This window comes from Lepisma saccharinum, chromosome 2 (genome assembly GCF_977018435.1).
Source record: "Lepisma saccharinum chromosome 2, izLepSacc3.1, whole genome shotgun sequence".
NCBI lineage: Eukaryota > Metazoa > Arthropoda > Insecta > Zygentoma > Lepismatidae > Lepisma > Lepisma saccharinum.
In genome coordinates this window covers 136,769,662-136,783,288 of record NC_139230.1, presented here as the reverse complement: position 1 = coordinate 136,783,288, position 13,627 = coordinate 136,769,662, and the positions used below count along the sequence as shown (strand labels likewise).

Here is a 13,627-nt window from a genome sequence, read left to right as displayed (position 1 = left end):
CTCTTGATGAAAACTACATTAGTACAAAATAAGTAAGCCCTAGATGATATATTATAATACAAGAATTTTAACAAAATATATTGACATTTCACCTATTGTAATAAGAATAAGGTAAGCATAAGGTATAAAAGTTATTCAAATTTTTGGAAGTGAATAACTTAAATGTAATGAACATTGATTTATGAACTTTGTAGATATCTTAGTGAAAAATTATATTGTTGCATCAATATTACAAAAAATAATTAATGGACGAACAAAAAATTTCAAGATAGATTGAAATGGCGAAAGTTGTAGCCGCCGAAAAACCATAGGGGGGTATCAGTGTCTTGGGATAATAATTTAAAAATGTAATTAACAAGCTGTAACAATGGTACGTACATACATACATAATTTGATAGTAGTCACCAATCCATAGAATTCCATAAGCACCAATTTTGAAGAAAGATCTTGAAGAATAGCTAATAGATGTAATGATGTATAACGAATTCTGGATGAAGGCAGATCCATGCAACGTACCCACACTGCACAATAGAAATACATAGATGTTGAAGTTATTGGAGAGTTTTCCAGTGGTAAATCGTCAGTCGTACAAGATAATGATGATCCTCGTAAAAAACGAGAGTACATGCAAGCAAACCAAGGAATATAAGGGAATGGAAAAAATACAGGGATAGAAAAATGCGAGGATATCTACACTAAGGAGGGAGAAATGAGCATCTAGAACATCAACAATACATTGAAAATATGTGTGCAAATGCCAAATATAACAATTAGCATGGCTATACTGAATACATAATGGCCGACAAACATCTAAGTAAAAAAAAAGAAAAGAAAAACTTACAATTTAAATTAATCTTATAACTAGCAGATTATAAAAGTTACTGGGTGCGATTCTGTGATAAATTTGGCCTTGACCTACAGGTCGAGATTTGGTGGCCATAGCGTTTACAATAGTTGGTCTCAGAATAGATTTGATCTACTAGGTCTAGGCATATGAGAGGACTGAGCTACAGGGGGCGAGGACCAAGAACAAAGTATATGCGCCTCCAAGGATGCAATGTCCTGGACCAAAGAAGAAAACTCAGCCAAGGTTTTTGGACGGGGTTTCCAAAGCAAACAGCTCGAAGATATTTGATTGAGGTTCTGTAGAAGAATTTCTAAGATAGTTTGTTCGTCCCATCCCAAGGCAAGAGCATTAACATGGATTCATTCGGACGTTGAGGGCGAGTGACATTGGTATATGTAAGATCTCTGTATTGAGAGGTTCAAACCAGTAGCTTCCAGATACGACTTTTGAGGGTCGACCAGGAAGGGGAATAAGCCAATACGTCCATCCAAATCGATTGAACAACACCAGAGGTGCGACGCAAGGCGGCATGTAAAACAAATTGAAGTGGGTATTGTTTGAAGTCCACAATGCGTTGCACCTCAACAAGAAGTGGAAAGATGGCATGAGGGTTTTGGCCGTCGCAGAAAGGTAAGGCGTCAATGGCCGAATCTAGATTCTCGAGAATTATACTATGGAGGACCGCTGTAGCGGATGCAGAACACTCACCAGTAGGAGTGAGTACTAGTGCCTGTGAGGTAGGTTCAGGTTTAATTGAACGGTTTAAGTCCTCGTGAGTTGGAGACGCTGCAGGGATCAAGTGAACCCCCCCCCAAAATGGATTTTGAATAGAAGTATATTTTGTGATCAGAGAATCTTTAGACAGAGGGACGGCTGAATGTGACATGGCACTATCAAATTGAATAAATCCAAGCGAGAAACAGCGAAAGACAAATAAGCGGGGAGGGTAGGTGGGTTTTTAATGCTAGTAGTTGCGAAATTGAAAGTCAATGCCAGAATTTTACTGCATACAGAGAGGCATCCAGTAACATTTTATACAAGTTATTTCCATAAACAATCTAATTAAACATCAACTTGCGTCTGTCAATTTCCCTCCTTCCCGGTAGGATCTCTCAACACAAGCAATACAGTTAAATATTACCAAGAAATAGTAGTGTTTTTACGTAATATAAAATTCAACATACAAAAGTTCCCCTTCTTCCACCTTTCAATTATGAAGTTTTGGCTATGCGACTATTTGAAGAAATTAACCTTTTTGTTTGCTTATAATTTTACGTCACAACTTAACGAGCAGGTTACAACAGAGCAATACACACTTATTTAATAAGAAATTAGATGCTCATATTTTAGGTACGGTTTTATATTAATAACTTTAATTACTAACGTTAGTGTGACCAAAGGGTAACGAATTGGAATATCTTGCTTGTTTCAACGCTTTTTTTTTGCGTATTAAAGCTGATCGTAGTTCACGCATTTAGAGATCTTATGGGCAAATAATACGTCCGTCAAACAATTTGGGTGATCAGTTTATTATTTTTTTAATATGAGTTTCAGCGTGAAAAGTAACATGTCTGTCAACCTGTAGTAGCACCATTTTGAATTGGAAAAATTCCTATGCCAGGATGATCTATGGGTTTTGTATAGTTTCGAACAACCTTTAAAAAGTTTTGAATCCGATTCAGTTTTTCGTAATAACGAATTCAAAAATGCTACTACAGGTTGACGCCTCAGTAGAACTTTCACCTGTGTTGCTGCAGCCATGAACCTTCGGGTTCAAGAAGGCTAAAGAGAGAGAGATGAAGATAAGAAAGTACTTAGGGGCAGGGGTGCTCACAGGTGGGTCCACCCAACTTTGTGGGGTGGGTTATTATGATGGAAATTAGACGTGTATAATATAGCATTGCACACAAGTTATCATTGCTGCTATACAAATAGCAATTTTTAGAATTCTAAGGGAATTGTAAAAGGTAATATGTATTATCAGGAAGGAAGGGGTGGGGGAGGGAAATAACGAACTCCTAAATATTAGGCTTCAAATTGACACGTGGATTCTGGGGGGAATTGAGAATTAAACGGTGGGGGCGACAATATCTGACTCTTGAATATCAGTGTTGTCTTAGATTTGGTGGTTATTTTAGTTAGGAGGGTTTGAGCGTTAAATTGAGGGGATATCCAATTCTTGTAAAGCGTGAGCACAAAAACACTCCCTGGTTTCAAGATGTCATAAAATTAATAGTTAGTTGAATATTTTGATAAAATTGATATCCAAAGCTCAGTTAACTCAAAATATTGTAATATCTTTCTTTTCAGAATCGCTAGTTGTAAATTCGGTAGCTAGAGGGCAGTAACGTCGAAAATGGAGTTCACTCCGCAGCAATGAAGCTGGTGCGTGTTAGAATTTGCCAAAACAAGCAGTGTTGTGAGATGGCAGCGTGCATTTAAACGGAAGCTTAATGTTGATCCACCTACACACAAATCCATTCTGCAGTGGCATAAAACATTTGTTGAGAAAGGATGCATTTGTGATCAAAGAAAAGAACATTCTGGCCGACCGTCCATCTCTGTGGAAATTGTGGAGCGTGTGCGAGAAGCCTTTGTACGCAGTCCCAGAAAATCAACACGTCAAGCCAGCAGACAGTTGCAGGTGCCACAAACTACCGTAAGTAAGATTTTACGGAAGCGTTTGCGTTTTCACACGAACCGGCTGCAATTGGTTCAAAAGTTATATCCACAAGACAAGGTAAAGCGACGTGAGTTTTGCGAGACTATCCACACTTTAAACCTTTCTGACAAAGATCAGTGATGAGGCGACCTTCAACTTGAGTGGAAAAGTGAACAGGCATAATGTTAGTATCTGGGGAAGCGAGCATCCGCATGCCACTCTTGATGTGGAACGTGACTCACCCAAGGTGAATTTTTTTTGTGCAGTGTCAGAGCGTCGAGTGTACGGTCCGTTCTTCTTTGAGGGGCCAACAATCACAGGTGAATGCTACTTAACAATGCTACGTGACTGGTTAATTCCTCAATTTACTGCAGAGAAAGGTGACTACATTCTACAACAAGATGGAGCGCTCCCACACTGGCATCAATCTGTACGCAGCTTTCTGAATCACAACCTCCCACACCGTTGGATAGGACGAGCTGGACCCAATGATCAAAATTTATGCAAGTGGCCCCCCACGATCACTGGACATGACAGTTTTTGACTTTTTCCTTAGGGGGTTCGTGAAGGACCAGGTCTATGTACCTCCACTACCCACAACCTTGAATCATCTTCAAGAACGCATCAGTACAGCTGTCAACTTCATCACACCGGATACGCTTGAGAAGGTGTGGTTGGAGCTGGATTATCGTCTCGATGTTTCCCGCGTAACAGGTGGCGCGCACATTGAGCATTTGTAATTCCCATGAACACCACGAAAACTTTATGAGTTTTTACAGCTACTGTGAACATTTCTGTAGAATACTACGTACTTTTGGTATTAAAGTTATACCCTTTCAAAACCAGGGAGTGTTTTTGTGCTCACTCTGTATATTACTATTGTCTTAGAGTGTTGCGAAGATTCTGGTGATTGAGAATTATTTGTTTTAAAGGAGGCAACATCCACTCTTCAACATAAACATTAAGTCTAAAATTGGCACGGAAATTTTGGTGGGAGGATTGAGTATTAAATTTAAGGGGGGAGATATGAAGCTCTTGATAACGTGTTAAATCTTAGATTGCCAATGGATTTATGTATTGGGGGGGAGAGTTCGGATATTACATTTTGGAAACTATATTTAGCGATGTGGTATCCACACGTTTTTGGCGCCGAACGTGCGAAATGAGAAGCTGGAATCTCGGGATCCTTAGAAAGTATTGATATTGCATTTAATTAATATTCTTGAAAACCTGCAAATAAATGGATGTAAAAAAAATTCTTGCTCGCTTCGCTAGCATTGTTGTGTTACGGAAATCCGTGTTTCGCATTTTACTAAATTTTTATACTATAGATGCCTTACAAAACATGAACTACATTCGCGATATTGATTAATAACATCACTTTTCTTAAAATATAATGCTTAGTGTTGGTATACTGCTTAATTTAAACCAGGTGCATCATTTGGATGATGTACTTCTACGGTATGCGCCAAAATATACAGTACTCAAACTCGCGCACCTCGAACGCGCATGTTCGTTTGTCCATGGGGCATAGCTCCAGCCGCTCGTGTTCTCAGTAGTGAAAAAGAAGTTATAACTCGCTAATAATGTGTATGTAGTGCTTCTTTCAGGATAAATAAACTCACAGATGACAACAATGTAATGTTCGTCTTTTAATTTCAGTACTGTATATTTTGGCGCATACTGTATTAGCAATATTATTGTATTATTGATTCCCTGTATGCTGTAATAGTTGTACTAAGTGTACTTCATATAGCAATATCTTGCACGTTACCCGATAGAACAGAAAAATAAAAATAAATAATATCATATTCCTTCGCATTTCTAACATCTTGTCGCAGGGAAATTTTATTATAACAAGTGACATTTGCATTGAAGATAGAATCCATGTAATTATTGCTATGGATTACTAAAATAATTATATTTGCCCGAAGGAGAGGGGGCGTGTTCTTTGAAGTAGGGACCGTATTAAATTCTCATCATGAGCTTAGGGATTTCTAGCTAAGGTTCTGTAATGTCTCGTGAAACATTAATTGAATCGGTCACACGGCTGCATCATGTTATTTGGTTTGTCCAGGTTGATTTTTTAAAGTTGTGTAATAATTTGTGTTAAATAGTGAAATTGTGGGTTTCATAAATATCATGAATTTTATTCTCCATTCACAAACACTGTTTAAATGCTTATTTATACACATAATTTAATTTATTACATTTAACCAATATTCTAGCTTTCAGTTATTTCGAAAATTTAACAATTAAAAATATATATGGACAGTTTCAGTTTAACATTGTATTGTATTCAAATAAACATCAATTATTACGTATTCATCCAAGCTACAGGGGTTCGAATCCTGGTCTGGGCATGGATGTTTGTGAGTGTCCATTCATCAATTTCATCATATCATCACTCATCCCCATCTTCGCAAATTAGCCAAAAGTGGCACAAGAAGAGAAGTAAAACAAAGCAAATCAATCAATCATCCAAGTTATTTGGATTGGAGGGTGGGGGGGGGGTAATGCATCCACGATTTTGGGGTGATGGACAATCCTGTTTAGGGAGGAGGGGCAGATCAAGTATAGTGTTCATTCAGTAAAGTTAAGATAAAAGTTACTTTCAGTAGGCACGCTGTCGTAATTAATTACTTTGTGGGGATTATGAATGGTTTGAGGGAACAAATGACATGATTTGAGGGGATGCGCCATTAGCCTTTGGTGGGGGGATGGGAACCCCTGCAAGAAAGAACACTGTAGACGGATAAAATAATATGATAATCTTTACCAGCGAGCGAATAAAACATTTACCTTTGAGGGGATTGGAATCTGGTAAAGGATTCAGTGGTTAAAAGTTTGTTTAAAATGTTTGTTTAAAGTTCACTTTGTGTTCAGATAGGCTAATCGGGGGTGGACGTAAAGTTTAAAGCAGGATGCGAACCACTGTGCAATGTTTCTTCATCGAGGATCAAACAGGGGCCCCTTGGTTACAAGGCGACTGCGTATGCGTAACCACCACACCATTGGGTAGGCCTGTGGATTCGCTTGTGAACAGGAAATACATATCCTATATGCTATGAGAAAGTTGGCTCTTTTCGAGTTCGATAAAGGCTCATAATTGTTATTGTTAGTTGTCGTTGTAGTGGTATGAACAACATTACAGCTAGAAAAGCTGTGTTAAATATAAGAACTAACTACACAACGAATATTTCATTTCATTTTGCCCGACCCTGTGGCCGAGTGGTTAGCACATCGCGCTACGACGCCAGGGGTCCCGGGTTCGATTCCCGGCTCGGCCATGGATGTTTGTGATTGTCTGTCCTGAAAAGTCTTGAAGTTGAAATATGAATGAAATGATATGAGTGAATGAAGTGTGATGGGGGAAGCTTCCGCATAGGGGCTTTCCTTTAAAAAAAAAAAAAAAAAAAAAAAAAAAAAAAAAAAGTGGTTAGCACATCGCGCTGCGACGCCAAGGGTCCCGGGTTCGAATCCCGGTCGGGCTTGGTTGTTTGTGAATGTCCATTCATCAATTTCATCATTTCATCACTCATCCCCATCTTCGCAAATTAGCCAAGAGGCACAAAACGCGAAGTAAAATAAACTAAATCAAATCAAATATTTAATTTCCTTCCCCGTGCAAGTACATTTTTAAGCATTCATTGTTCTACTGTTCTTGAAGCAGAAACAAAATCATGTGGAAAGATGAAAATAGGAAGACAGCAAAAGAGAACACCATAGTGGACAGAAGAAATCAGGGAACAACTTAAAGGGAAAGAAACCTCTGGAAGAAATACTTGAATAAGAAATCTGCTAACGCATACGAGGAATATAAGAAACAAAGAACAACTTTTAAAGAAATGGTAAAGCTAGAAAAACAAATATATAGGGAAAACTTTGGCAACAAATTAGAGACGAATTCTAAAGAAAACCAGCAACTGTTCTGCAGAATACTAAAGGCTATAAGAGAATATAAAGCATGCCCATTGAAATTTATAAAGATTAAGAATGACAACTGATAAGGAAAACATAATGAGAATATGGAATGAACAATTTGAGAAACTGTTGGCAACAGACGAAGATCAAAACGAGGAAAGAGAACAGTGCGCGAAAGAGGAAAACTTGAGAAAGGATGGAAACAGAAATGAGGAAGAGTATCAAACTGTGGTTACCATAGGCGAACTGGATGAGGCTATCAAAAATATGAAAGTAGGGAAGTGAGTAGGCCATGATGTTGAGGTACATGCCGAAACCAGGAGACAAAGTTTGGGCGAAAAATGTCCCCACTTTAAATCTTAAATTTGTAACAGCAACAACAGTGAATTCATATTGATGCAGGTGCGGCTTACTCACGTAGTATAAATTATCAGTACAATATAAAAAGAAAAAATATTTTATATTATAAAATACCTAGAAGTACTTACGTTGGTGAGTATATGATTTCCGTGAAACTACGTTTCGGGATGTAACTACTCCCTTCATCAGGTAGATGAGCTATGCCAATTTAATTATACCATTGGCTGCATCCAACAAGACATGGATCAAGAGGTATGGTAAAAATGGATGAACGCAGTATAGCTGTCTAAGGAGGCCTCTCATGGAATGCCGGAAGTTGGGCGGTGTATTTTCCTCTTACTCCTCTCCCCCCCCCCTACTTCCGTTGGGTTACGTCATATCTAGCTCGAAATCTATTATTTAGCGAGACGGGTTAATCACAGCCGGGGTGACGTGGAAGCCGATTTTTTCGAGCCGAGAATCAACTGCACTCTGGATGTATGCCAAGCCGGAACCGAAGGTTGTGGCAGAGAAGGAGAAGTTGAACCAGAGGCAGGATCGTCCAGAAAGAACATGGAGGCGAGTGTAAGACAATCCAATAGAAAGACCAAGGAACCAGAATGACTTAAATTAAAATTGTCCACGAAATAATAAAGAGTGATTTTCTTTTCAGAGAGGGAGAGTTGTTAAGAGTATAAAGATGGCTAAACGGTCTAGGCCAGATTTGACCTAACAGTTTATATTCTGCGGCTTTGTTGTTACAATGTAGTGTAGCAATTGTTTGATTGATTGATTTTGTGTTTTGTCAATTTTATGCACAGTAAGGCTAATTGGGACTGGACCTACACTTTAAAGTGAGATCCGAACCACTATGTGCCTCCACTGGGTATCGAACCCGGGATCCCTTAATTACAAGGCGAAGACGCTGCCTCTGCGCCATCGGAGAGGCATGTATCAATTGTGTACATGTTGTACATTTCTAGGAAATGATTATTTTATAAATTAAGTGTTTATTTAACAACATGTAGTTTTAATTACTTGTATAACAAAAAGGAAATAACAAAAAATCAACAAAACTATCGGTGTACAAAACTATACACATCAGGGTGCGAAATCCCGGGAGCGACAGGGGGGAATTCTCCCCCACCAACGATCTTGTCCTGAAATTCTCCCCCCAAAAAACTTTTCCGGGGGCGAGAGTTTTTCATCTAACAGCAAACATAAACAATTAGTTTAGGAGTCGAATATACTTTACTGGAATAATATCGAAAACATACACAAAGAAAGGACAGCAAAGAGCCTCATCTCTAAGGACACTGAACTTAGCAATCCCCAGAATACAGGAATGAGTTCGACTATTAGTTCTTCTCCATTTATCATCTCCTTTCGTCAGCTACCTCAAACTACTTAAATATATTAATACAACATGTAATAGCATTCAGATGTGAATTTTATGTAGGAAACTATTATCTTCCTAATGTTTCTTAATTTTTGTCCCTCCCCCTAGTCACGGAAATCATTGTTCATAACATTAGTAGTATATTAAAATCTTAAATTTACAATCGAATTTTGAATGATGGACAGTCGATATATTGTATATATACTTTAAAATATAATGTGATTATTTAATAATTGACACATATTTAATTACATTTATATATATATATATATATATATATATATATATATATATATTGTATGTGTATGTCTGTCTGCTCCTTCCCCCCAAAAATCTTCAGTGATTTCGCACCCTGATACACATTCCCACAATTCTGCACATCTGCGAGTCATGGACATTGACATAATAGCATCAAAGTAAACTACAGACAATGGAAATGAGATTTCTTAGTAAAATTGTAGAAAAATACAGGAAGAGATCGAGTGAGAAATCAAACCATTAGAAATTGTTTGAGAGTTTGTCCATTACTAGAGAAAGTAGAACAGAACCAACTAAAATGGTTTGCCTTATGAAGAGAATGGCTGGAATGCACATAGCCAAAGCGATATACGATGTGACATTTCAAGGGACAAGACAAGAGGAAGACCTAGAAAATGTGGGAAGATGAAATAAAGAGAGCTGTGGAAGTATTGGACAGAGACTGGAAAGATGTGCAAGATCCAGTGCAGGACAGGGGCAGGTGGCGATCCTTCTGGAAAACCTCTACACCACAAGGTAGAAGAGGACGGATTATGTAAAGTAGTGTAAGTCTCAAAATAGACAAACCTCATTTCTCATCTAAATATTGTAAAGAGTATTTTATCCTTTAACCTTATTATCACTATCTCTTGATTCTCGGTAATGAGAAGTCACATCTAATATAAGCTGATCTGTGTACTGGTAGTATTATTAATATATTTAAGCTCAATCTATACTTGAGTTAGTTAATTAGTTTCATTTCCGCACTATTTTTTTATGTTATGTTTAATTCTACCATTACGCAGATGGTCCTTTCAGAGTTGACCGATATCCACTAATCATGTTCATTTGTATTCAATGAGATTTAGAACTTCCCTATTCCAAATTGTTGATTAATAGGATATTTTCCACTTAAGAATAATACAGAACATTGAACCAACCCTAATACGTAATTGGAAACACAATCTGATTCCGGTACATTTATTTTGGCCTATATGAAGCGTGTTTATATTGTATAGAATGATTAATGTCAATCAGACATATATATGTATATGATATGTTACGCTAGGGTTCTTGTTGGAAAATTTCTATTGTTGAAGGTACTGATGTTATATGTGACTAAAATTTCTAGACGTAGTGTTTCCTCAATAAACTATTAAATATACTATTTACTTTTCGTACTTCCCACAAAGGCCTCAGATTCTGCTAAATATTTAAATAAGTAAGGGTAGTGAAATTGTCAGCCCATAGTATATATAATTGTAGAGGACTAGTGCTATAGACCAAATCTAAATTATATGGAAAAATACTTGGGTGGTGACAAACCATGAAGTCTCATTTGTCTAGAGGAAACCATTTCTTAAGGTATTTCCTTTTAACACATACACACACACAAAGCAGATAAAATGTTAATTATTCCTTGGAAAGGAAATACGTTATTTAAACCTTTCAATGTTTTATTATTTAGAGTCGCTGTCCGAGATGAAATTTTGTCCACAATGATTTTCCCTTAATTTTTCGCGTCCTTCATTATATCTATTTTCCTTAAATTGAGCCTACCCCGTGGCGGAGTGGTTAGCACATCGCGCTACAACGTCACTAGTCCCGGGTTCGAATCCTGGCCTGGGCATGGATATTTGTGAGTGTCCATTCATCAATTTCAACATATCATCACTCATCCCCATCGCAAATTAGCTGCACATCTCGTTTGTCGCTTGCGTGTTACTCTGAGTGGATCGTTTTCTCAATAGCGTGCATCGTGTAGTGTTGGTCTGGTTGTCACGTATGCGCAGTATGTGCTTTTAATTTACAGTCTGGACTTTTGAGGGGCCCGTGGCACTTGTTGCTTTCCCCTTTGGTGTGAACTCCCCCGTGCCGCGTGTTACTTGTCGCTTGTTGTTTGCAGCTTCTTACTTGTCGCTTGCCACTTCAGTCTAAAAGCACGCTTACACAGATGGACGTCTGGGTCTTCTTATACCGCTGCGCTGCCCTTGAGAACTTGTTAATAGATACGATGAAGCATCTTCGTATTTCCTGCTGTATTAAATGAAGTACGAATGAATTAACGTCACCGAAGACCTTGAAACATGGATGTACCAATTTCATAGAGCGCAGATTTTGAAGCGAATTGCATGATTTGTGGATAATACCAAATACACGATGTTATGATGAATAAATGTTCCACAAGTTCACGGACTAGTATAGGTAAACGTATAATTTGCTCAATGTTTAACCCTAATATTTTAACTTAAGGATTAGCTCTCATCTCATCGGTACTTTATTTTTCAGGTGGGCCTTGCCGATGGCGCAGTGGTAACGTCGTTGCCTTGTAATCAAGGTGTCACGGGTTCAATACCCGGTGGAGGCACATAGTGTTTCGGATCCCACTTTAAACAGTCCCAATTAGCCTTACCGTGCATAAAGTGGACTTAAAACAACAAATCAACAACTCTTTCAGGTGGATTTGTATGACGAATCAAAGAATAAAGCAAAATCCTTAACTGACCTTCCTTTACTTCTAATATTTCCAGGAAATTGGAGATTTACTTGTTTACAATAATTCAAGATAGGAAAATCGTTGAGTAAAAATAAAGATCAGAATGTAAAATCAGAAGTTTATTATCAATATAGTGAAATAGCATATTGCCACCGAAGCTTCTTATCAAATAGAAAGTGGATGTACGTGTTTGAGTACATACACAAATTATGCACTCACAAAAAATATTATAAATGGTAGAGAGTAAATTAAGTGAATGCCAGGTGGTCTGTATTGTAAGATGTGCGTTGTCATTCCCTCCATATGAACCATTCGTTCCAGATCCAGACTGACGGGGAATTTCTATACACAGATATGTAGAAGTACAGGAAGAAGGGTTTGTAATGCGAAAAACACGATGTTTTGGTTTTCAGCTTGGAAAAGATCAAAATTACAATTCCTCAATCTTTAGCAGGTTAAGTTCTTCAATTAAAAATTCTGATTGCATGTTTACTTTTTGTACTACAATGTGTTTTACTCATGTAATTTTTCTAGGAATTAAACAATAAGAAGGAAGAGAATGGAATGTTTTGTTATCAGAAATTGTATTTTTGAGAAGCAAGAGTTTATCTACAAGGCCATTATTCCGTTATCATCAGATTTTCTGTTGCAAAATAGTTTAAGGAAGAGTCCTTGACCGCTGTACATATGTAATGATGCAATATGATATAATACGTAGCTATATTATGTTTTACGCGTCTTGTTTTTTATAGTAGACAATTTTGAATATGAGAAAACCTAACTCTTTAGAACTTCTCTGCATGCATATACGTATATTACGTGTATACACACACACACACACACACACACATACACACACCCAGACACACCCCCACACACACACACACACACACACACACACACACACACACACACACAGAGACACACACAGTATATATTGATTGAACGAGATCAGTTGTCCATTGTTGAGAAATCTGAGAAAAGACAATGTAATCCTAGAGGTGATATTTTCTTGCTCTTTCATGTGGCTTGCAGACCGTAAGTTATAGCAATTACTGCCATGTCGATCAAAATGAAGTAATAACGTTTTCACCACGGGCGTTAGAATCATCTTGACTGCCGTAACTATAGGGGTGTAAGAAAATTTAAAGTCCCATCGTTCGGGACTGCAAAAATTCGCCATTTCCGGGCCAGTTTCGGGAAAGGAAACTTACTTTGGAAATTTACGGACGCGGTGAAAGTCTTGATTTCTACACACTATTCCCCCCCCCCCATTTAAGTGATTGTTTTTGCACTTCTGAAATAAAAAAAACGTTTAGTTCAAGAATGTTTTGACACTTTTGGAGCAAAAAATACCAACAATTAATCACTTTCCAATGTGATCCTTTGGAATTTCTCGACTGTTCAGGATCCCGAAAAGTCTGAAATCATTTCCCCAAGTCAACATCTGAGTTCCATAACTCACGTGCCGTTGTTTTCAATTACTTCTTTTTTATACAGTACCCTTTGACGCGTTAAAAACATGGATCATAGGTGCCATGATGAAGACCAAATAAAGTGGTCCATGTTTGATATTTATGCACCGTGAAAAAGTACAAAAATATAAAGAATAGTACATCAGCAAAGTGATAGAAGCTCATGGAAAGGAAGCAAGGCAAATCCAGTTTGTATTTAAATAGTGGACTCAAATCGGAATTTGTCAACAGCGCCAAAATTTTACTC

General features: G+C 37.7%; 1 long non-coding RNA gene across 1 annotated transcript in view; it reads right to left on the bottom strand.

Moving 5' to 3' along the window:
- LOC145984513 (uncharacterized) overlaps positions 1-8,085 on the bottom strand; it is a 76,058-nt gene extending 67,973 nt beyond the window's left edge. The window contains exons 1-2 of the long non-coding RNA XR_014441341.1: positions 7,922-8,085; positions 387-521 (exon numbers count right to left, since the gene is read on the bottom strand). This is a non-coding gene — a long non-coding RNA (uncharacterized LOC145984513). The remainder of the gene's footprint in view (positions 1-386; positions 522-7,921) is intronic.
- Between the last annotated feature and the right edge of the window lie 5,542 nt (positions 8,086-13,627).